Below are 22,089 nucleotides of genomic sequence, written 5' to 3'. Positions count from 1 at the left end.
TCGTTCCATCAACGTATCATCAATGTGTAAAGATGCCCACTCCATGGGGAACGGTGAAGATCATTGGAGACCAACAAGAATCCAAGGAATGCTACAAGACTTCGATGAAGTCCTTAACAATGCCATGACAAGCATAGCAATTAAGGCAGGGGGCACAGGCCATGTTGGAAGCAAGAGAGCATGGCATAAAATAAATGCCCCTAAACCTTGAGGATCTTGAAGCCAAAGTTCTCATAGGATCCTCAATGCCTGAACAAATCAAACAGGATTTCGTAAAGTTCCTTAAGGACAGAAGCAAAACTTTTGCATGGAAACATGAGGCCATGACAGGTATTGACAAAAACATAATATCCCATAAACTTAAACTTGACCAATCTTTCAGGCCAACATACCAAAACAGAAGAAAATTTGCACCCAAAAGAAACCAAGTTATATGTAACGATCGTTTCCGATGTATAAAAGTTATTTAATTCTTCAGTTTACTTTGGGCCGAAGTGTAAGCAGCCCATAAGCCGTACGCGGGGCGTAACCCCATTTGTACGCTGGGCGTACTGCTTAAATGAAACGCGGGGAGGCTAAGCATACACGCAACGTACCTTAAGGTACGCCCAGCGTATGCGACCAGGTGGCAAACCCTAATTTTAGGGGTTGAGGCATATTTAAACCCCATTATAGCCTCCTATTTGGACTCCTCACTTATCATTCACTCCAGAGAAACCCTAGTTCGTCCCCCTTTGCTCCTTGTTTGTGTGTGTTTGATATTTGAGCTTATTTTTGTGAAGAAGGAAAAGAAGAGAAGTGGAAGAAGAAGAACTTGAGCACCTTGAGCTCATAGATCTGGGATCATCCTTTCTTTTGGCATTCAAAAGAGGTATAAAGCTTCCAACTTTCCTCCTGTAAGTTTACATCTAGGAGTTTTTGGAAGCTTGGACCTTTTAGGTCCAAAGGAAGGACCTTTATCTAGCAACTTCGTTTTTGGAGCTTGGGATTGCTATCCTTGAAGCTCAAGTGTCCCCATAGCAGTAAAGTTTCGATCTTTGTGGCTCATATGGAACCATGCATGAGATCTAGTTGGTTTTATGGAAGTAGAATGTTATTTGTGGAAGTTTGAGCCTTTATGAGACTTGTAAGCCATCAAGTAAGCAACTTTATGGCTTAAGTCATGGAATAAGCTTAGGATCTGGATTTGTAGCTTCTGGATCGGATTATTAAGCACTTAATGAGATGTTGGCTTAACAGAGCTGTACGCTGGGCGTACAAGGAAGTACGCGCCGCGTACAAGCCAGCAGCCAGTACGCTCAACGTACCTTGGTGTACGCCCCGCATACGCTACTAGTTTGGGCTTCGAGTGTTGGGCCTCGGTATGGGCTGGGTTTCAGGCTTAGGGTCCTTGGGCCTTTATGGCCCATCAGAATTCAGTTGCTAAGGACAAAGGATTTAGTATTTGGCTTGGGTAAGGCCCAATAAAAGTGTTCTAGGCCCAATATAGCAAATTGGGCCATTAGGGGGCCTATAGTGGGGCCATAGATGGATTTAGAAGGAATTGAGGTTTTGAGCCATGTTGTGTCCCACACCATAGTAGGGGTAAAATGGTCATTTACCCATAGAGGAATCCCTATTCTGATTTAGTATTTATTTCCCATTATAGCTGGGAAACAACCGGAGCAGCAGTTAGGGATTTCTCATTCAGGAGTTCAGCAGTCAGCATCACGGGGTGAGTTTCCTTCCAGTAGGAACGGGTCTACGGCCACAATGTCGGCCTGTTTAGTTAGCAGTAGCTCCGAACTTCGGTCCGACGCAGTAGTTCAGTGTGCTTGGTGTCTCTGAGATTCAAGCATGTTTATGTGTTATATGTTTCGGACTTCAGTCTGATGCAGTATGCAGTATATGTGTTTATACTAGTTGATATGTTTTTTATGCTATTCTATGATCGGTCAGTTCCGGACCTCGGTCCGATGCAGGGGACAAGCTCCCAGTTAGTCTGGGCTTCGGCCTGATGCAGTTTCCGGACTTCGGTCTGATGCAGGGGACAAGGTCCCAGTTAGTCCGGGCTTTGGCCCGATGCAGTTTCCGGACTTCGGTCCGATGCAGGGGGCAAGGCCCTAGTTAGTCCGGGTTTCGGCCCGATGCAGTTTTTGGACTTTGGTCCGATGCAGTGGGCAAGGTCCAATATGTGTTTACATGTTATTTTATGGTATGTGGTAGTTTGGGGGAGCTCACTAAGCTTCATGCTTACAGTTTCAGTTTTGGTTTCAGGTACTTCCGCAAGTAAAGGGAAGAGCTCGGGATGATGGCATCGTACACACCACAGTTTTAGTCTTTTCCTGGGAGTTTGTTTGATTCATAGTTTGATTTGACACAAATGTTCATGACATTTTATTATGGGTTGAGATAATTGACACATGGTTCTATGATGTGACGATCAGAATATGATTTTTATTATTATTCAAACAAATTTTTTTGGGTCGTATTTTTGGATGTTATAAGTTGGTATCAGAGCCTTGGTTTGAGGGATTCAGGCACACTTTCGGGGGTGTCTGAACTCAAACTAAGGAAGTGGTAAAATGTTTTTCAAAAGAAAAGAGTTTTAGAAAAGTGAAAAGAATTTTTAGAAAGAAAGGAACTTTGAAAAGAGAAAAGGGGTGTGGTGCATGCGATCAGCCGAGCTCAAGTAAGTACTCCCAAATTACCCATACAAGTTTATGTTATGATTGTCAGTTTTTGTTTCAGTAGAACAACATGTAGAATAGGACTAAGGATCTAGGAGGATGCCTTATGTGCCTGCTATATGTGTTTCAACTTTATGAGAATTGCATGCTAGTATTGATTAGACAGTAGTGGGATAGCCTGTTTAGCTTATGCCTGATAGTATGAACTTAGCATTGTATGCTAGTACAGTTTTGCGTTATGAGGATAAAATTGCTTGAGTAGTTTCCTGTGTCCGAATGTTGCTTGCTTTGTGCTTTGTAGGACTCTGAGTGATGGGAGTTAGCCGTTAGGTGAATACGTCACGTCACATGTGATCAGGGTTGAATAATCTCAGAGTGCTGGATTTGGCCCTATTACGCAGCTCTTGTTTGAGTCTAACCGTTGTAGGGACGAGTCTTTTACTCGAAGGATTATCTGAGCCTTGTCACATGTGATGGTATTCAGGTGATGGCTATATAGCATTACAGGGAGGCCTTCATCAACTGAGGACTGGATTGGTTGGAGTCAGAGATTTCCCTAGGGCAAGCCTAGGATGAGAGTTGTAGAGATCAGTAGTAGTAGAAGTGACTTGGTGGAGTCGAGGCAATACTGGAGGAAAGTACGGATAAATGTGGAAGGTAGTATGGGCCCGTACTACTGAAAGCAGAGGATCCGTACTCGAATCGAGGAAAGCTGAGATAAGACCAAGAAGCTTGTGGTAGTAGTGGTTCCTCGAGATATACCAGTGTTCCTGATGTTTTTTTTATATGTTTTAGAATGGTGGTATTACGCCCTAGACCAGCAGTCGGCAGTTCAGATGCCGGAGGGGGATCAGGACCAGGCCCGGAGGCTGGGCAGTTGGATGAGCAGACTAGGGAGTTTCTCTCTTCAGAGATTACTCGCACCATACTTGAGCAGACTCCTGTGATCTTCGGTTCGATCAAGGAGGGTATCTTAGAGTTGATGGATGAGAGGTTGAGCACCTTCCGTGCTGAGGTGGCGGCCATGATGGGGTCGCGCACGCTTACTTTTAGGTAGTTCCAGGCATGCGGAGCTCCGGATTATCACAGGGCGCGTGACCCCATAGCGAGTACTAGATGGTTGGCAGATGTGGCCAATGCTTTCTGCACTAGCAGATGTACCGAGGGGGACAAGGTCAGATTGGCGTCCTGTCTTCTGAAGGACAGGGCACGGGATTGGTGGGAAGAGGTTGGTCATGCCATTGGGGATGACGCAGCTTTGGATGCTATGACCTGGACTGATTTCACTACCAGGTTCAGAGCTGAGTTCGCACCGGTCATTGAGGTGCAACAGTTAGCCAAAGAGTTTCAGGATCTTACCCAGACTACAGAGACAGTGGCGAAGATTACCGCCAAGTTCAGGGAGAGGGCTCTTCTTGTTCCTAAGTACGCAGCTGATGAGGAAATGAAGAAAGCCCATTATCATGAGATGCTGCGAAGTGATATCCGCCAGTTCGTGAGCCGATCCAGCTGTAAGATGTTGGATGACATGATTGCTAGGGCGAAAGAGAGAGAGAGAGAGAGAGAGAGAGAGAGATAGAGATTGACCTTGAGATGGAGAGAAAGAGGAAGACGGAGGTGGCTCCAGGTTCAGGGAGTTCGGGCAAAAAGCCCAAGGGTTCAGATCACAGAGCTAGGATTCAGCAGAGCCACACTCGGTGTGGCAAGTGTGGGAGATTGCACGATGGGGCGTGCAAAGCAGGGAGTGCCGATTGCTAGAAGTGCGGTCAGACTGGGCATATGAGCAAAGATTGTACAACCACTACTACCGCCGTTGCAGCATCAAATCTGATTTGCTTCCATTGCAATCAGAGGGGACATAAAAAGTCCCAGTATCCGAGTTTAGCTGCTGCAGGGAAGGTGTCAGCACCTGCTCCTGCTACTTTGAGGATTACAGATGGCCGTCAGGGCCAAGATGAGACGCCAGTGGCAAAGAATAGGGCTTTTCAGCTGACAACAGAGGAGGCGCGAGCGACTCCTGAGGTGGTGACGGGTATGTATTTTTTTTCGTACCTCTGCTTTTATTATTGATTGTTTCTTATGGCTATATGTTTTGTATAGGGTCGTTCTCAGTGAACGGCATATCAGCTATCGTATTATTTGATTCGGGGGCTACCCGATCATTCGTCTCTCTTGTGCTTAGCAAGAGGTTTAGCAGAGCTCCAGGGGAGCTAGATTGTCCACTTGAGGTTGAGATAGCAGCTAATAGGACCGTTAGGGTTGCAAGGGTATACAGAGGATGTTCTCTACAGTTATTCGATGAGCACTTTCCAGTGGACTTGGTCCCTATTCCCCTGTGAGGGAATAAGGTTATAGTAGGTATGGATTGGCTAAGCCCCAATGGGGCGATGATAGATTATGAGCTGCAGTTAGTGAGGGTTCGCACTCCCAGTGGGGGATAGTTAGTGATTCAGGGCGAGAGGCCATAGAGCGGACCAGTTCTATGTTCAGCGGCGAGACCGAGGCACTATTTTCAGCAGGGTTGTGGTGGTTATGTTGCCTATGTTTTAGATGCCCGGGAGAAGGGTAAGACAACAGTTGATGATGTTCTGGTAGTGCGAGACTACCCGGATGTATTTCCTGAAGATTTGCCTGGAATACCTCCCGAGAGGCTGGTCGAGTTCAGGATTGACCTAATCCCTGGTGCGGCTCCGATAGCCAAGGCACCGTATCAGTTGGCTCCCCCAGAGATGCAGGAGTTGTCTACGCAGCTGCATGAGCTGTTAGACAAGGGTTTTATCAGGCTGAGCAGTTCGCCCTGGGGAGCACCAATTTTGTTTGTAAAGAAGAAGGACGGGTCGCACCATATGTGTATTGATTATCGGGACTTGAATAAGGTAACGGTGAAGAACTGTTACCCACTCCCAATGATAGATGATTTGTTTGATCAGCTGCAGGGAGTGTCTTGGTTTTCCAAGATCGATTTACGCTGCGGGTATCATCAGATGAGAGTCAGGGATGAGGATGTGTAGAAAACTGCTTTTAGGACCCGGTATGGTCATTATGAGTTCGTGGTGATGTCGTTTGGGCTCACCAATGCCCCAGCCGCGTTAATGGACTTCATGAACCGCGTATGTAGGCCGTTGTTGGATCGATCGGTGATAGTATTCATTGATGAAATCTTGGTTTATTCCAAGACTCAGGAGCAGCACGAGGAGCACCTGAGGGAGGTGCTAGAGATTTTGAGGAAGGAGAGACTTTTCGTGAAGTTCTCCAAGTGCGAGTTCTGGTTGCGCGAGGCGCAGTTCCTTAGACACCTCGTCAACCAGAAGGGTATTTTGGTAGATCCGGCCAAGATAGAGGCCGTGATGCAGTGGGAGGTCTTGAGGTCTCCATCTGAGATTCGGAGCTTCCTAGGTCTGGCAGGGTACTACAGGAGGTTCATTCAGGATTTCTCCAAGATAGCAGTACCGCTTACCCGACTGACTTAGAAGTCGGTGGTGTTTCGCTAGGGGCCTGAGCAGCCAGCAACATTTGAGACCCTCAGGCAGAGATTGTGCGAGGCACCGATTCTTACCCTACCAGAGGGAGTAGAGGATTTTGTGGTTTATTGTGATGCTTCGATCACAGGTATGGGAGCAGTGTTGATGCAGCGAGGCCGTGTGATAGCTTACGGCTCGAGAAAGTTGAAGCCTCACGAGGCTAACTATCCTACGCATGATTTAGATATGGGGGCAGTGGTGTTTGCCCTCATGATTTGGATACATTACCTCTATGGGGTCCATTGTACCATTTACACGGATCACAAGAGCTTGAGGTGCCTCATGGATCAGCCGAATCTGAACATGAGGCAGAGGCGATGGTTAGATGTGTCGAAGGATTACGACTGTGAGATCTTATATCACCTAGGGAAGGCCAATGTAGTGGCCGACGCCCTGACCCGCAAGGTAGCAGCGGCCCCGATCAGAGATATTTGTTTGAGGATGATAGTGATTACCCCATTGTTGGAGCAAATCAAAGAGGCGCAGGCCGAGGGCCTCAAGGTGGAGAGATAGAAGTGTGAGAGGATTGTGGACCGAGTAGCTTCATTTGACTACGATAGTCGAGGATTGTTGAACCTTCATGGGAGAGTATGGGTACCGTACTGGGGCGGAGTACGGCAGGTGTTGATGGACGAGGCTCATAAATCTCGATTTTCCATCCATCTAGGGGCGACGAAGATGTATAGGGATCTTCGACCCGATTATTGGTGACCCTGCATGAAGCGGGATGTCGCCTGGTATGTGGAGAGGTGCCTGATCTGCAGGAAGGTCAAGGCAGAGCACTAGAGGCCCCACGACAAGATGCAGCCGTTAGACATTCCAGTGTGGAAATGGGAGGATATCACCATGGATTTCATCACTAAGCTCCCTAGGACCGCATGTGGGGTGGATTCGATTTGGGTTATTGTGGATCGGTTGACGAAGAGTGCTCATTTTACACCGATCCAGGAGAGCATATCGGCGGAGAAACTAGCCAATATTTATGTGTGAGAGGTTGTGGCACGACATGGAGTGCCTGTTTCAGTGGTGTCAGACCAAGATGTCCATTTTACTTCAAGATTTTGGAAGCGGTTTCATGACGAGATGGGCACTCGTCTCCATTTTAGCACCGCTTTCCACCCCCAGAGGGATGAACAGAGCGAGATGACGATTCAGACCCTGGAGGACATGCTTCGGGCATGTGTCCTAGATTTCGGTGGCAGTTGGGATACGTATCTTCCGTTAGCTGAATTTTCAAATAACAACAGTTACCATGCGAGTATTGACCGACCTCCCTTTGAGATGCTATATGGGAGGAAGTGTAGGACCCTGATTTGTTGGGGCGAGGTCGGTCAGCGTGTCATTGGGAGCACCGAAGTGGTGCTCAAGACGACAACGTTGATCCAGCAGGTACGCATTAGGCTGCAGACTGCGCAGAGTCGGCAGAAGACTTACGCCGACAGGAGGCGATCATACTTGGAGTTTCAGGAAGGCGATATGGTCCTCCTGAAGGTATCACCTTGGAAGGGTGTCATCAGATTTTGGAAGAGGGGCAAGCTGGGCCCCAGGTTCATTGGTCCTTTTAGGGTTTTGGCCCGGGTGGGTTAGGTTGCTTATCGGTTGGATCTTCCGGCAGAGATTAGCCAGATTCACAACACTTTCCATGTTTCCTAGTTGAGGAAGTGTTTAGTGGATGAGTCAGCAGTTGTTCCCTTAGAGGACATTCAGGTTTATAGCAGCCTGAATTATATTGAGAGGTCGGTCGCGATTCTGGACCGGAAGACAAAGACCTTGAGGTACAAGGTAATTCAGCTTGTGAAGGTGCAGTGGCAGCACCGGAAGGGTTCAGAGTGGATGTGGGAATCAGAGGAGGAAATGCAGGAGCATTACCCAGAGTTATTTCCAGATTCAGTGGCAGCAGACTTCGAGGTCGAAGTCTGATTCAGGTGGGGGAGATTTGTAACGATCGTTTCCAAGGTATAAAAGTTATTTAATTCTTCAGTTTATTTTGGGTCGAAGTGTAAGCAACCCATAAGCCATATACGGGGCATAACCCCCCCCCCCCCCTTGTACGTTGGGCGTACTACTTAAATGAAACACGGGGAGGTTGAGCGTACGTGCAGCGTACCTTAAGGTACGCCCAACGTACGCGACCAGGTGGAAAACCCTAATTTTAGGGGTTGAGGCGTATTTAAACCCCATTATAGCCTCCTATTTGGACTCCTCACTTATCATTCACTCCATAGAAATCCTAGTTCGTCCCCCTTTGCTCCTTGTTTGTGTGTGTTTGATCTTTGAGCTTAATTTTGTGAAGAAGGAAAAGAAGAGAAGTGGAAGAAGAAGAACTTGAGCACCTTGAGCTCATAGATCTGGGATCATCCTTTCTTTTGGCATTCAAAAGAGGTATAAAGCTTCCAACTTTCCTCTTGTAAGTTTAGATCTAGGAGTTTTTGGAAGTTTGGACCTTTTAGGTCCAAAGGAAGGACCTTTATCTAGCAACTTCGTTTTTGGAGCTTGAGATTGCTATCCTTGAAGCTCAAGTGTCCCCATAGCAGTAAAGTTTCGATCTTTGTGGCTTATATGGAACCATGCATGAGATCTAGTTGGTTTTATGGAAGTAGAATGTTATTTGTGGAAGTTTGAGCCTTTATGTGACTTGTAAGCCATCAAGTAAGCAACTTTATGGCTTAAGTCATGGAATAAGCTTAGGATCTGGATTTGTAGCATCTGGATTGGATTATTAAGCACTTAATGAGATGTTGGCTTAACAGAGCTGTACGCTGGGCGTACAAGGAAGTACGCGCCGCGTACAAGCCAGCAGCCAGTACGCTCAGCGTACCTTGGTGTACGCCCCGCATACGCTACTAGTTTGGGCTTCGAGTGTTGGGCCTCGGTGTGGGCTGGGTTTCAGGATTAGGGTCCTTGGGCCTTTATGGCCCATTAGAATTCAGTTGCTAAGGACAAAGGATTTAGTATTGGGCTTGGGTAAGGCCTAATAAAAGGGTTCTATGCCCAATATAGAAAATTGGGCCATTAGGGGGCCTATAGTGGGGCCATAGATGGACTTAGAAGGAATTGAGGTTTTGGGCCATGTTGTGTCCCACACAATAGTAGGGGTAAAATGGCCATTTTACCCATAGAGGAATCCCTATTCTGATTTAGTATTTATTTCCCATTATAGCTGGGAAACAACCGGAGCAGCAGTTAGGGATTTCTCATTCAGGAGTTCAGCAGTCAGCATCACGGGGTGAGTTTCCTTCCAGTAGGAACGGGTCTACGGCCACAATGTCGGCCCGTTTAGTTAGCAGTAGCTCCGAACTTCGGTCCGACACAATAGTTCAGTGTGCTTGGTGTCTCTGTGATTCAAGCATGTTTATGTGTTATATGTTCCGGACATCGGTTCGATGCAGTATGCAGTATATGTTTTTATATTAGTTGATATGTGTTTATGCTATGCTATGATCAGTCAGTTCCGGAACTCGGTCTGATGCAGGGGACAAGTTCCTACTTAGTCCGGGCTTCGGCCCGATGCAGTTTTCGGACTTCGGTCCAATGCAGGGGACAAGGTCTCAGTTAGTCCGGGCTTCGGCCTGATGTAGTTTCCGGACTTCGGTCCGATGTAGGGGGCAAGGCCCCAGTTAGTCCGGGCTTCGGCCTGATGCAGTTTCCGGACTTTGGTCCGATGCAGTGGGCAAGGCACAGTATGTGTTTACATGTTATTGTATGGTATGTGGTAGTTTGGGGGAGCTCACTAAGCTTCGTGCTTATAGTTTCAGTTTTGGTTTCAGGTACTTCTGCAAGTAAAGGGAAAAGCTCGAGATGATGGCATCGCACACACCACAACTTCAGTCTTTTCCTGGGAGATATTTGACACATGGCTCGAGATGATTCATAGTTTGATTTGACAGAAATGTTCATGACATTTTATTATGGGTTGAGATATTTGACACATGGTTCTATGATGTGACGATCATAATATGATTTTTATTATTATTCAAACAAATTTTTTGGGTCGTATTTTTGGATGTTACACTATACAAGAAGAAATAGAAAAACTTCTTAAAACTGGCATGATCAAGGAGGTGAAGTTCCCAAGATGGCTAGCTAATGTGGTTGTGGTACAAAAGAAGAACGGTAAATTGAGAGTATGTGGACTATACAGATCTTAACAAGGCCCGTCCCAAGGATCCTTTCCCTTTACTGCACATCAACTCCATGATAGACGCGGCAAGGGTCATGAATTACTAACATTCATGGATGCATCAGCAGGATTCCATCAAATCCAAATGGAACCCTCTGATCAAGAGGACACAACGTTCATAACCCCAACATGTATTTATTGTTACATTTCTATGCCATTTTGTCTTAAAAATGCAGGAGCAACATACCAAAGATTGGTAAATAAGATATTCAAAGAGAAACTGTGGGACATAATGGAAGTATACATAGATGACATGGTAGACAAATCCAAAAAAGTTGAGGATCACCTCAATGATCTTGAGGAAGCCTTCGACATCCTACACCAATACAACATGAAGCTGAATCCCTCCAAGTGCCAGTTTGGGATGAGATCGGGTAAGTTCCTTGGATATATGGTTACCAAAAGAGGAATTGAAGCAAGCCTAGAACAAATCATGGCCATCCTTGATCTGAAATCACCAGTCTCGACAAAGTATATTCAGAGATTAACAGGGAGAGTGGCAGCCATAAACAAGTTCATCTCAAGATCCTCAGAAAGATGCAAGCCTTTCTACGACATCTTGAAGAAGAAGAAAATATTCAAATGGACCAAGGAGCATGAAGATTATTTCCAAGAACTTAAAAATTATTTAAGCTCACCACCCTATTGGTAAAACCACTAGATGGGGAGCCACACCTTCTTTACCTCTTAGTTTCCACAAACTTGGTGAGCGTTGTACTAGCCAAGTAACTCGATGGGAACCAACATCCCATATACTATGTATGTAAAAGTCTCCTGGATCCTGAGACCAGGTACTCTTACCATGAAAATATCATACTTGAATTGGTAACAACTTCTACTAAATTAAGACATTATTTTGATACACACCCTATAATCGTAAGAACTAACTATCCAGTTAAGAATGTTATGAGAAAAGCAGAAATGTTATGAAGAATGGAAAAATGGTCTGTGAAGCTAAGCACGTATGACATAAAGTACGAACCAAGATCCACCATAAAGGGCCAAGCATTAGCAGATTTTGGGGGCGACTTTAGTGATGATCTAAGAGATGAAGTCAAAATAGAAGCCAAACAGCTTCCAGAAGAGGAAAACATGGGAAGATGGACACTGTTCACAGATGAAGCATCGTACCAAAGAGGAATTGGCTTAAGGATCATACTAAAATCACTACAGGAGGATATCCTACCTCATGCAATTACTTGTGAATTCAAAGCAACCAACAACAAGGCAGAATATGAGGCACTAATCATGTGACTACAGTTATCCTAGGATCTTTGAATCAAGGATCTTCAGGTATTCATATATTTTTTACTACTAAGTAACCATTTTAATGGATCATATGCAGTGAAAGGAGAAAAAAATAGCTCTATATCTCCAAATCCTCAAAAACCTGGGCCCAGAATTCGTAACATTCAGCCTAAACCATGTTCCTAGAGAAGACAATTCCGAAGCAAATGCTCTAGCCAATCTAGGATCTTCCTTAAGCATCCTGTCGGAAACCAGGATCCCGAAAATCCATATATTAGTCCCGGAAATCGAGTATCCTAACAAGAAACTTAAATCCTCCCACGACCATGGAGGAACTACTAACGTTTCCACAATCGAAGATCCCGAATCAACGGTCCAACGTCAGGATCCCAACATGCTGGATCCTTCCTTAACTTCAGGATCCTAGATCCAACCCATCATGGAATATCTCCAAAATGGCACGATCCCTAAGGAAGAGAAAAGAAAGAGAGCATTCAGATCAAGGATCTCAAGATTCGTTATAATCCAAGGTAAGTTGTATAAAAAATATGTGGCAGGACCATACCTCAGGTGTTTAGAAGATCACGAAGCTGCAGAGGTCCTGAAGGACATCCACGAAGGGGACTACAGCAAGCATATTGGGCGCAGATACTTATGTTTCAAATAATTAAGAACAGGGTACTACTAGCCAAAAATGAAGAAATACTCATATCTCCAGGAAGGAAAATGCGATGCTTGTCAAAGACATGGCAACATCCTATACCAACTTGCATAACCTCTATATCCAATCATTTCCCCTTGTCCATTCACGAAATGGGGAATGGATATAGTAGGAAAACTGCCAATAGCCCCTGGAGGAATACTCTTCATGCTAGTAATGACTGATTATTTCTCAAAGTGATTAGAAGCTGAAGCCTACGTACAAGTAAGAGACAAAAAGGTAGTCTCCTTCATCAAACATAACATCTTGACCAAATTCGGGATCCCTAATGAAATTCTATGCGACAATAGATCCAAATTAATAAGTAAAAGAACGAGGGATTTTTGCACAGGTTGGGGAATCAAGATGGTGATGTGTACTCCTGTCCACCCTCATGCCAACGGCCAAGCAGAGTCCAGTAACAAAATTATAGTAAACAACTTGAAGAAAAGGTTAAATAAGAAGAAAGGAAAGTGAGTAGAAGATCTTCCGTTCGTTTTATGGGCAGATAGAACCACCTCCAAGGTGGCTACGGGCCAAACCCCATACTCATTAGTGTTTGGCACAGAAGCAAGGATCCCCACTGAATTGGTGATCCCCAAAACAAGATACCTACTCCAAAACCAAGAGCACAATAGTAGGATCCTGTCCCAGGATCTCGACACCATAGATGACATTAGGGATCTTGCAAAGATCTGTATTGCTGCTCATCAACAAAGGATTACCAGAGCATATAATAAAAACATAAGGATCAGGAGATTCAATGTAGGAGACTTGGTACTAAGAAAAACTTTCCAAAATACCAAGGATTCTAGTGCAGGTAAACTAGCTCCTAAATGGGAAGGCCATACCTCATAGATGCTGACGCAGGTAACGAGGCATATTGGTGAGCCACCTTATATGGAGTTATCTTGCCAAGATCCTGGAATGCGATACATATCAAAGCTTATTTTATATAGGTAAGTTCAATTGTTTCTTGGTGCATGCAAGGTACACATTGATGGGTTTAGAGCACTACAACATTCCTATGGTGTACATGCAACCCTAATGCTTTGGATCTAGTTTTTTCTCATGTTCTACATGCAATACTAATCATCGAAAGCATAAACCCTAACTAGCATACAATTTTTGAGATTTGTAACATAAAACAAGGTTAGAATAATACCTTTTACTTGTAGCTTGTAGATTTTGACCTTCAAGAGCTTAGTGCCTAAAATGTTGCACCTCTAGTGAGTCACAAACACCAAGTAGAAATGGAGGATTATGAGAGAGGTAGGAAGGCTCTAAAATTCGGCTAGGGTTCCTATTGGGATCAAGTGGCCGAAATTAGGAGTCTTAGTAGTTCCTTATATAGTTGAGCTGCTAGGGTTTCTGACTGGAACTCTAATTCTCTGCTTAGGCGTTAAGCAACCCATTAGATCCTTCCAGAATCCCCTTATGGACAAATTCTATGTGGGCAACACATAGATTTCGTCCATCCCTTCTTAAAGATCCACAAGCCCAACTTTGCAACTATTAGATAATTGCAATACCAGTCCCCTTAATTCAATTAGTCTTTTGATCACCAGATTAATTCCAAATTAATTTCTGATCAATACTAATTAAATAATATGATTTCTCAATTAATATATTATTCCCATAATATATTAATAAATCATAATTAACCTCTTTCTCCATAATTCATCCTATCAGATTGCTATGGTGAAGGTAACCCAAAAGGACCATGCTACTATCGGGTCAAGTACATACCAATTATAGTTATGGGCTTAGACACCTAATCCAATAGTCTCCCACTTGGATAAGTCTACTAACTATAACTGAAAGTACGAATTCAAAATCCGATTAGCAATCATAGCTCAAAAGTCGTTGTCAAACTCTGACCTAGTCAATAATGCGTTTTTTAGATAAGGGATCATGTAGTCTTCCGTTCTCAAGATATCGTGTGGAAAAAGACATGGAATAAAGTCATACTCATTGTGCAGTAGTTTGTTTCCCGATTTTTGATTTTTTTGACATAGAACATAATTGAACACATCAATTCAGTCCTGACCGGGCCCGACACATAAGTCAACACAAAATCATCGAGGGGCCCAAGATATCGCATTTAATCCTCTTAGGATAAAAGGAACACATAAACTTTGACTTATATGCTTGTACTATTTACTTATTAAATCGTACACAACAATACGTTTTATAACATCAAGTTACTGATGGGTTTATGCACAATCAATGAACAACCAACTTGTAAAAATGACTCATATATCTCGGTTTAAAGACTATACAATATTATCGTCTCACAATCACTCGTGATAAATTCTATGAAGTGATTCATATGAGCGTAGGTATAATCCAATACTCAAATCTTATTTCAGGAGTACTCATGAACGTTGCAACAAACTTTTGTTATGTCTAAACGCTTAGACAATTCACAAATCAATTCATGATAGTCTAACTTCATAGCCTACTTTGAAATTATGATCGACTATGGATAATTCGAATAATCCTATTATTTTGGAAGTCAAAACATGCAAAAGTGAAACAATAGTAAACACTTCACACAAGATAGTAACTTTTCTCATAAAGAAAACTCCTTTATTCAATCATCAAATGTTAATTACATTTTATCTATTACAAGTTTCTAAATATCTATCTAATCACTAAAATTAATATCGTCCTTCAAACCAATGCTCTTCGCATGTTGTAAGTGCTTAACCATGCTCAGACCCTTTATGAGGGTATCTGTTAGGTTCTCTTCTGACGATACCCTCTTTACTACGAGGAGTCCCTCTTGTACCCGATGTCTGATGAAGTGGTATTTTCTGTCGATGTGCCTGGATCTCCCATGATCCCTCGGTTCCTTGGTCAAGGCAACCGCTCCTTCATTATCGCAGAAAATCTCCATAGGCTCCTTTATGGCCGGTACAACTCCAAGATCTACGATGAAGTTCTTCAACCATATCGCATCCTTCAATGCTTCGCTCGCTGCTATGTACTTTGATTCAAATGTTGAATCAGCCACAGTCTCCTGCTTGGAACTTTTCCAAGTCATTGCTCCTCCATTCAGGGTAAATACCCACCCCGACTGAGAGCAGAAGTTATCTCTATATGTCTGAAAACTAGCATCACTATACCCTGTCACTCTCAAATCTTCACTTCCACCAAGTACAAGGACCCAGTTCTTTGTCTTTCGTAGATAATTAAGAATGTTCTTTAGTGCTATCCGGTGAGCTCTACCAGGTTTCCCTTGATATCAGCTAACCATAATCAAAGCAAAATCTACATCAGGGCGAGTACATGTCATAGCGTACATGATAGGGCCAACCGCGAAAGCATATGGTACTCGAATCACTTCTGTTATCGCAACATCGGTACTCGAGCCTTGAGTCTTACTCAATTTGGTATTGCTTTGGATTGGTAAATCTCCTTTCTTGGAATTCTCCATGCTAAAAAATTTCAACACTTTATCCAAGTAAGTACTTTCACTAAGTCCTATTAGTCTCTTACTCCTATTTCTCAATATCCTTATCCCTAGAATATAGGCAACTTCTCCTATATCCTTCATAGAGAAACACTTCCCAAGACAGGACTTAACATTCTACGAGGTCGGGATGCCATTTCCTATGAGTAGTATGTCATCCATATACAATACAAGGAAGCTAACTATACTCCCACTAGCTTTAAAATATATGCATGACTCATCCACGCTTCTCGAAAAACCAAACTCTTTAAGTATCTCATTGAAACAAAGATTCCATTTGCGAGATGTTTCTTTCAATCCATAAATGGATTTCTCAAGCTTACACACTCTATTAGGGTACTTTGCATCTACAAACCCTCTGGCTAATTCATGTAAACATCCTCAGCCAACTTTCCATTAAGGAAAGCAGTTTTGACGTCCATCTGCCATATTTCATAATCATGAAACGCAGCTATGGCTAGCATAACTCTTATAGATTTGATCTTAGCCAGTGGTGAGAAGGTCTCGTCATAGTCAACTCCTGGAATTTGAGTAAAACCCTTCGCAAACAGTCGTGCCTTGAGTGTGTGTACTTTGCCATCCATGACGGTCTTCTTCTTGAAGATCCATTATTCCACTTACACCCGACTGTCCTACGACCTGGTACATTGTCAACGAAGTTCCAAACTTGATTGTCATACATGGACTGAATCTCGTTGTCCATTGCCTCTTTCCATTTTGCAGACTTCGGGCCTGCCATGGCTTCCTGCTAGTTGTTTGGTTCATCCATATTTATTAGTGTACTATCACTAATAAACGTATCACCCTTAGCAATTATATGGAAACCGTATAACACGGGTGGAACACTAAGTCTACTGGAATGTCTAAGAGGTAAGGACTCGTCAATCCGTTCAACAGGAGTTTCCTCCTCGGGTTGAGCGCTAGTGTTTGAGGTTCTTTCATCACTTTATTCTTGAAGCTCTTCAAGGTCAATTTTCCTCCCACTGTACTCTTGGCATATGAGTTTTCTCTCTTGGAAAACCCCTCTCCTCGTAACGAAAACAACATTATCAATCCATCGGTAGAAGAGATATCCAAAGGACTTCTCTGGATAGCCGATGAAAATACATCGCTCAATACGAGTTTTAAACTTGTCGTGAGTCTCTCGTCTTACGAAATCCTTGCAACCCCAAACCTTGATATGTGCCAACGAGGGAACCTTCCCTATCCACATCTCGTGAGATGTTTTGGCGACCTTCTTAGTTGGGAGTAGATTAAGGATATGGGTGACAGTCTCTAAGGCATACCTCCAAAATGAGATAGGTAGCGAAGCTCAACTCATCATGGAACGAACCATATCCAACAGGGTTCGATTGCACCTCTCAGCCACACCATTGAGTTGAGGCGCCCTAAGTGGCGTTAATTGTGAAACAATTCCACATTCCTTAAGATAGTCGTGGAACTCGATACTAAGATACTCACCACATCGATCGTATCAGAGCATCTTTATCTTCCTGCCCAATTGACTCTCCACTTCTTGCTTACAATCTTTGAACTTTTCAAAGGTTTCTGAATTGTGCTTGATTAAGTAGATATACCCAAATATGCTATAATCGTCGGTAAAAGTTATGTAGAAGCGATTTGCATCCCTTATGGTGGATCTAAAGGGCCTACACACATCGGTGTGTATGAGATCCAATAATCCCTCACCTCTTTCACAAGTACCGGTGAAGGGTGACTTAGTCATCTTTCCAAGCAGAGAAGATTCGCACGTATCATCTGACTTTAGGTCAAATGACTCCAACAATCCATCCTTTTGGAGTTGGGCTATGCCACAAACATGTCTTGTCCAAACCATTAGACGAATCAATATGCAACACATTATTTCCTAAGTTGTCTACAACCATCATAATTTCATATATACCATTACAAGGCAATGCTTTAAAATAGAAAGTACCATTATAGAAAGCATTAATAGAACCAATTTCATTATTACATGAAATTCTAGAACCTTGTTTATACAAACAATGAAATGAAATAATATTCCTCGTCATCTCTGAAGTGTAGCAACAATTATTCAACTACAAACCAAACCCACTACTAAGCACTAAAGAATAAACTCCAATCTTGGTGACATGCGACTCTTTCCTTTTCCCCATGATCAAGTTCATCTTCTTATGATCCATATCCCTACTTCTTCTTAGACCATGCAAATCAAAACAAATGTGATAACCACACCCTGTGTCAAGGACCCAAGAATTATCATGTGATGAGTTATTAGATTGAATAGTGTGAATACCTACGAAGGTGGACTTTATCTTCCCATCCTTGAAGTCTTGTAGATACTTCGGGCAGCTTCGTTTCCTATGCCCTTTATCGTGATTGTAGAAGCACTCTACATCTTTCGGATTAGATGAAGGAGCAGTGAAACCACCTTTGGTTCCACTTGAAGAAGAACCATCATGAGACTTTCCCTAGTAGCTCTTAGAAGGAGCTTTCCTCTTCTTCCATTCCCTTGTCCAATTGCCAAGACAGGGGCATCAGCAGTAGGAGTTGATGCGATAACTTTGCCTTTCAAGCCGGTTTCAACCGTTCTTAACAACCCTTAAAGTTTGCTCAAGGTTACCTCATCCTTGTTCATATGATAAGTCATCTTGAACTGTTCATAACAAGGAGGTAAAGAGTGGAGGATAATATAAATGGCCAACTCTTCATCGAAGTTGACAATCAACTTGAGCAAACAATCCACATATATTTACATTCTTTGCATGTGGGTTGTGATGGACTCTCCATCCTTCATTTTGGTTGTTATTAACGAGGCAACTATATCGTACCTCTCTTGACGTGCACTTTGATTGTATTTTTCCATTAAATCTTGGTGTATGTCATAAGGCCAACAGTCCTCGTAGAACTTTTGAAGCTCAGGAGTTATAGTGGCTACCATTATGCAAGACACCTTTGTCACCTCTTTGCATCAATCCCTATACTCGGTGATTTCTTCCAGAGTAGTAGTAGTTTTATTGATCTCAACGAGTTCTTTGTCAAGAATCTCTTCCTTGACCTCGTACCTTAGGGCCATGCGGATGTTGCGAATCCAATCGTTAAAGTTGGATCCATCAAATGTGACCCTCCCACATATGCCCAAGAGAGAAAGAGGGTTCGAGGGGTTGGTGTTGGAGGAGTTCGAGTCTGACATCTGAAAAAGAAAAGAGACAAAGTTTAGATTAGATAAGAATCCTTAATATAAAACCCAAATGAAATATTAAGGCTAGGACCCAACACAATATTCTACAATTCGGAAGAGGGATGTCGTAGTCTAATTGCAAAATATTTGAAGGTAAGTAAATGACGATTTACCAATTTCCACCATGAAAAACGAAAATGAACATTAGGTTTTAAATGAACTGAAATTCCTACATTCTTTGAGATTCATTGAACTTTTCAATGGCATGTGTAATCTCGATTATGCCCTTCAAGTTTGTGACTAGGATACCGAGGATCACAAACAAGGTGTGAATAACCATGCAAATGTGCTTGGTACTCTCGATGTCATTTATCACCTAATAAATATGCCGGTTAACCACACACGCTCCATTTATCTATGATAAACATCAAGCTACCCTTTTCCACCCTTGTTAGTCCAAGTTAGTGTTCCGGTTAACCACACACGCTCCACTAACGACTTCGCAAGGTGCAAAGTGCAATTTCATGGAATAGCATCATTTTCACATTTTTTCATAAAGTAACTAAAATTGGGAATTTATCAAAACATTTAGTTACTTTATTATAATCATTATACTTATTAATGAGGAATGAAATGTCATATCCTACCCGTCCGGCTAACGACCCTCTACCAATCAAGGAAGTAGTAGGTGAGAGTGGATACCCGTTCAAATGCCATTTTATAGGGAGTCTCCTTATACCCCCCCCCCCCCTTATAGATCGGCTTCGTGAATGAGGCCTACTAATGGTAAGACTGACTAATCTTATACATATATATATATATATATATATATATATATATATATATATATATATATAAGTATTAAGCTTTTAATATTATATAAGTATAGGGGTTGTATTTTAAACTATTTAAAACACTAGGGTTTAGAATTTAATATTTCAAAATTAAATTTTTTTAATCAAATCTTAAATTCCAAAACTTGAGGGCAAATTTTGAAACTTTTCAAAACATTCTAGATCAAATTTAAAATCAAATAAAATAATCATATAAATTTACCATTATCTAAATTTGACCTAATCAAGTTTTATTTTTGCAAGACGAATACAAATCAAAATTTACAAATAATTAGTTTATCATATAATCTAGTAATTATCTTAAATTGTGACCATTATCTTCCAATTAGATTAGGATATCCATTACCATATTAGAAAAATCAGATTTTTAATAAGTAAAACAACTTATGGTAACCATCCTTATCTAATTTAAGCCAAAATCCCGAAAATTTCCATCAGACCTGATTCCACGTCGTGGCAGGCTTTGCCACATCGTGGAATCAGAAAAAACAAAAAACGAAAACATTTTTCCATCTTTGAAAACATTAAAATTGCATCATGTTACAGAAAAAGCACTCAAAACTCTGATACCACTGATGGGTTTAGAGCACTACAACATTCATATGGTGTAGATGCAACCCTAATGTTTTGGATCTAGGTTTTTCTCAAGTTATACATGCAATACTAGTCATCTAAAGCATAAACCCTAACTAGCGTACAATTTTGGAGATTTTTAACATAAAACAGAGTTAGAATAATACCTTTTACTTGTAGCTTGTAGATCTTGACCTTAAACAGCTTAGTGCCTCAAATGTTGCACCTCTAGTGACTCACAAACACCAAGCAGCAATGGAGGATTATGAGAGAGGTGGGAAGACTCTAAAATTCGGCTAGGGTTCCTCTTGGGATCAAGTGGCCGAAATTAGGAGTCCTAGCGGTTTCTTATATAGCTAAGTTGCTAGGGTTTCTGACTTGAACTATAATTCTCTGCTTAGGCCTTAAGCAACCCATTAGATCCTTCCAGAATCCCCTTATGGACTAATTCTATGTGGGCAACACATGGATTTCGTCCATCCCTTCTTAGGGATCCACAAACCCAACTTTTCAACTATTAGATAATTGCAATACGAGTCCCCTTAATTCAAGTAGTCTCTTTTGATCACCAGATTAATTCCAAACTAATTTCTGATCAATACTAATTAAATAATCTGATTTCTTAATTAATATATTATTCCTATAATATATTAATAAATCACGATTAACCTCTTTCTCTATAATTCATCGTATCAAATTGTTATGGTGAAGGCAACCCAAAAGGACCATGCTACTATCGGGTCAAGTACATACCAATTATAGTTATGGGCTTAGACACCTAATCCAATGAACTTGCCTTTTATCCTTTATCCTCTATTTTAAATTATTTATTTTCTTCAAATATCGTTACTAACTTAAGCATAAGAGGGACATTGCTAGGCTAATGTCCAACCTTAGCTAACGTTTGTTTCATGCAGAGACTAAAGGATCCCAACATTTTAGGATCCTGACATTTAAGAATCCTAACTTCCAAGGATCCAAAAACTTAAGGATCCTAACTTCCAAGAACCTTGAATATATGAACTTCCAAGGATCCTGATGTCCAAGGGACCATTGAGAGCCCCTTACCTAAAAAGATATGATAATTAACAATACAAATATCTTAAGAATAGAGACCGATCATCTCTCTTATAAATAATGGTACTTAATCCCCTCTAAGGTTTAAAAAGTTAATTAACTCTTTCACACAAGTTAAGTTTTTTACCTCGTTTGGACGCACGATATCTAACTATGGGATGTGAAAAAGGGGGATCATTTCATGCTTCAATGACTTGGCAACCCTCTTGTTTCTTTACATAAGTTAAGATCCTGAAGTTTGAAACTAAGGTTAATAACATTTACATGTTATCTCAATTTGGGATCTTCGACAAAATATACCTAAGGTTAATAACATTTACATGTTATCTCAAGATGGGATCTTCCCCAAAATATTCTTAAGGTCTATAACATTTACATGTTATATTAAGTTAGGATCATCCCCAAAAAAACTCCAAAGGTGTATAACATTCACATGTTAATGACATTTTTATCATATGATTTCGGTTTTTCCTCAATAATTCGTTAAGGGTTATAATTTGGGATTTTCCCCAAAAGATTGTCATAATTTAATGACATGAGTTCGAGATGGGATCTTCCCCAGAAGATAAATGAGATTCATAGCATTATAATACGAAGACTTTGCTTGACAAACTAAGGATCCTTCC

The sequence above is a fragment of the Lactuca serriola genome, chromosome 7, assembly GCF_051521515.1.
Source record: "Lactuca serriola cultivar US96UC23 chromosome 7, Lser_US96UC23_V15, whole genome shotgun sequence".
NCBI lineage: Eukaryota > Viridiplantae > Streptophyta > Magnoliopsida > Asterales > Asteraceae > Lactuca > Lactuca serriola.
This window is presented reverse-complemented; position numbering follows the sequence as displayed.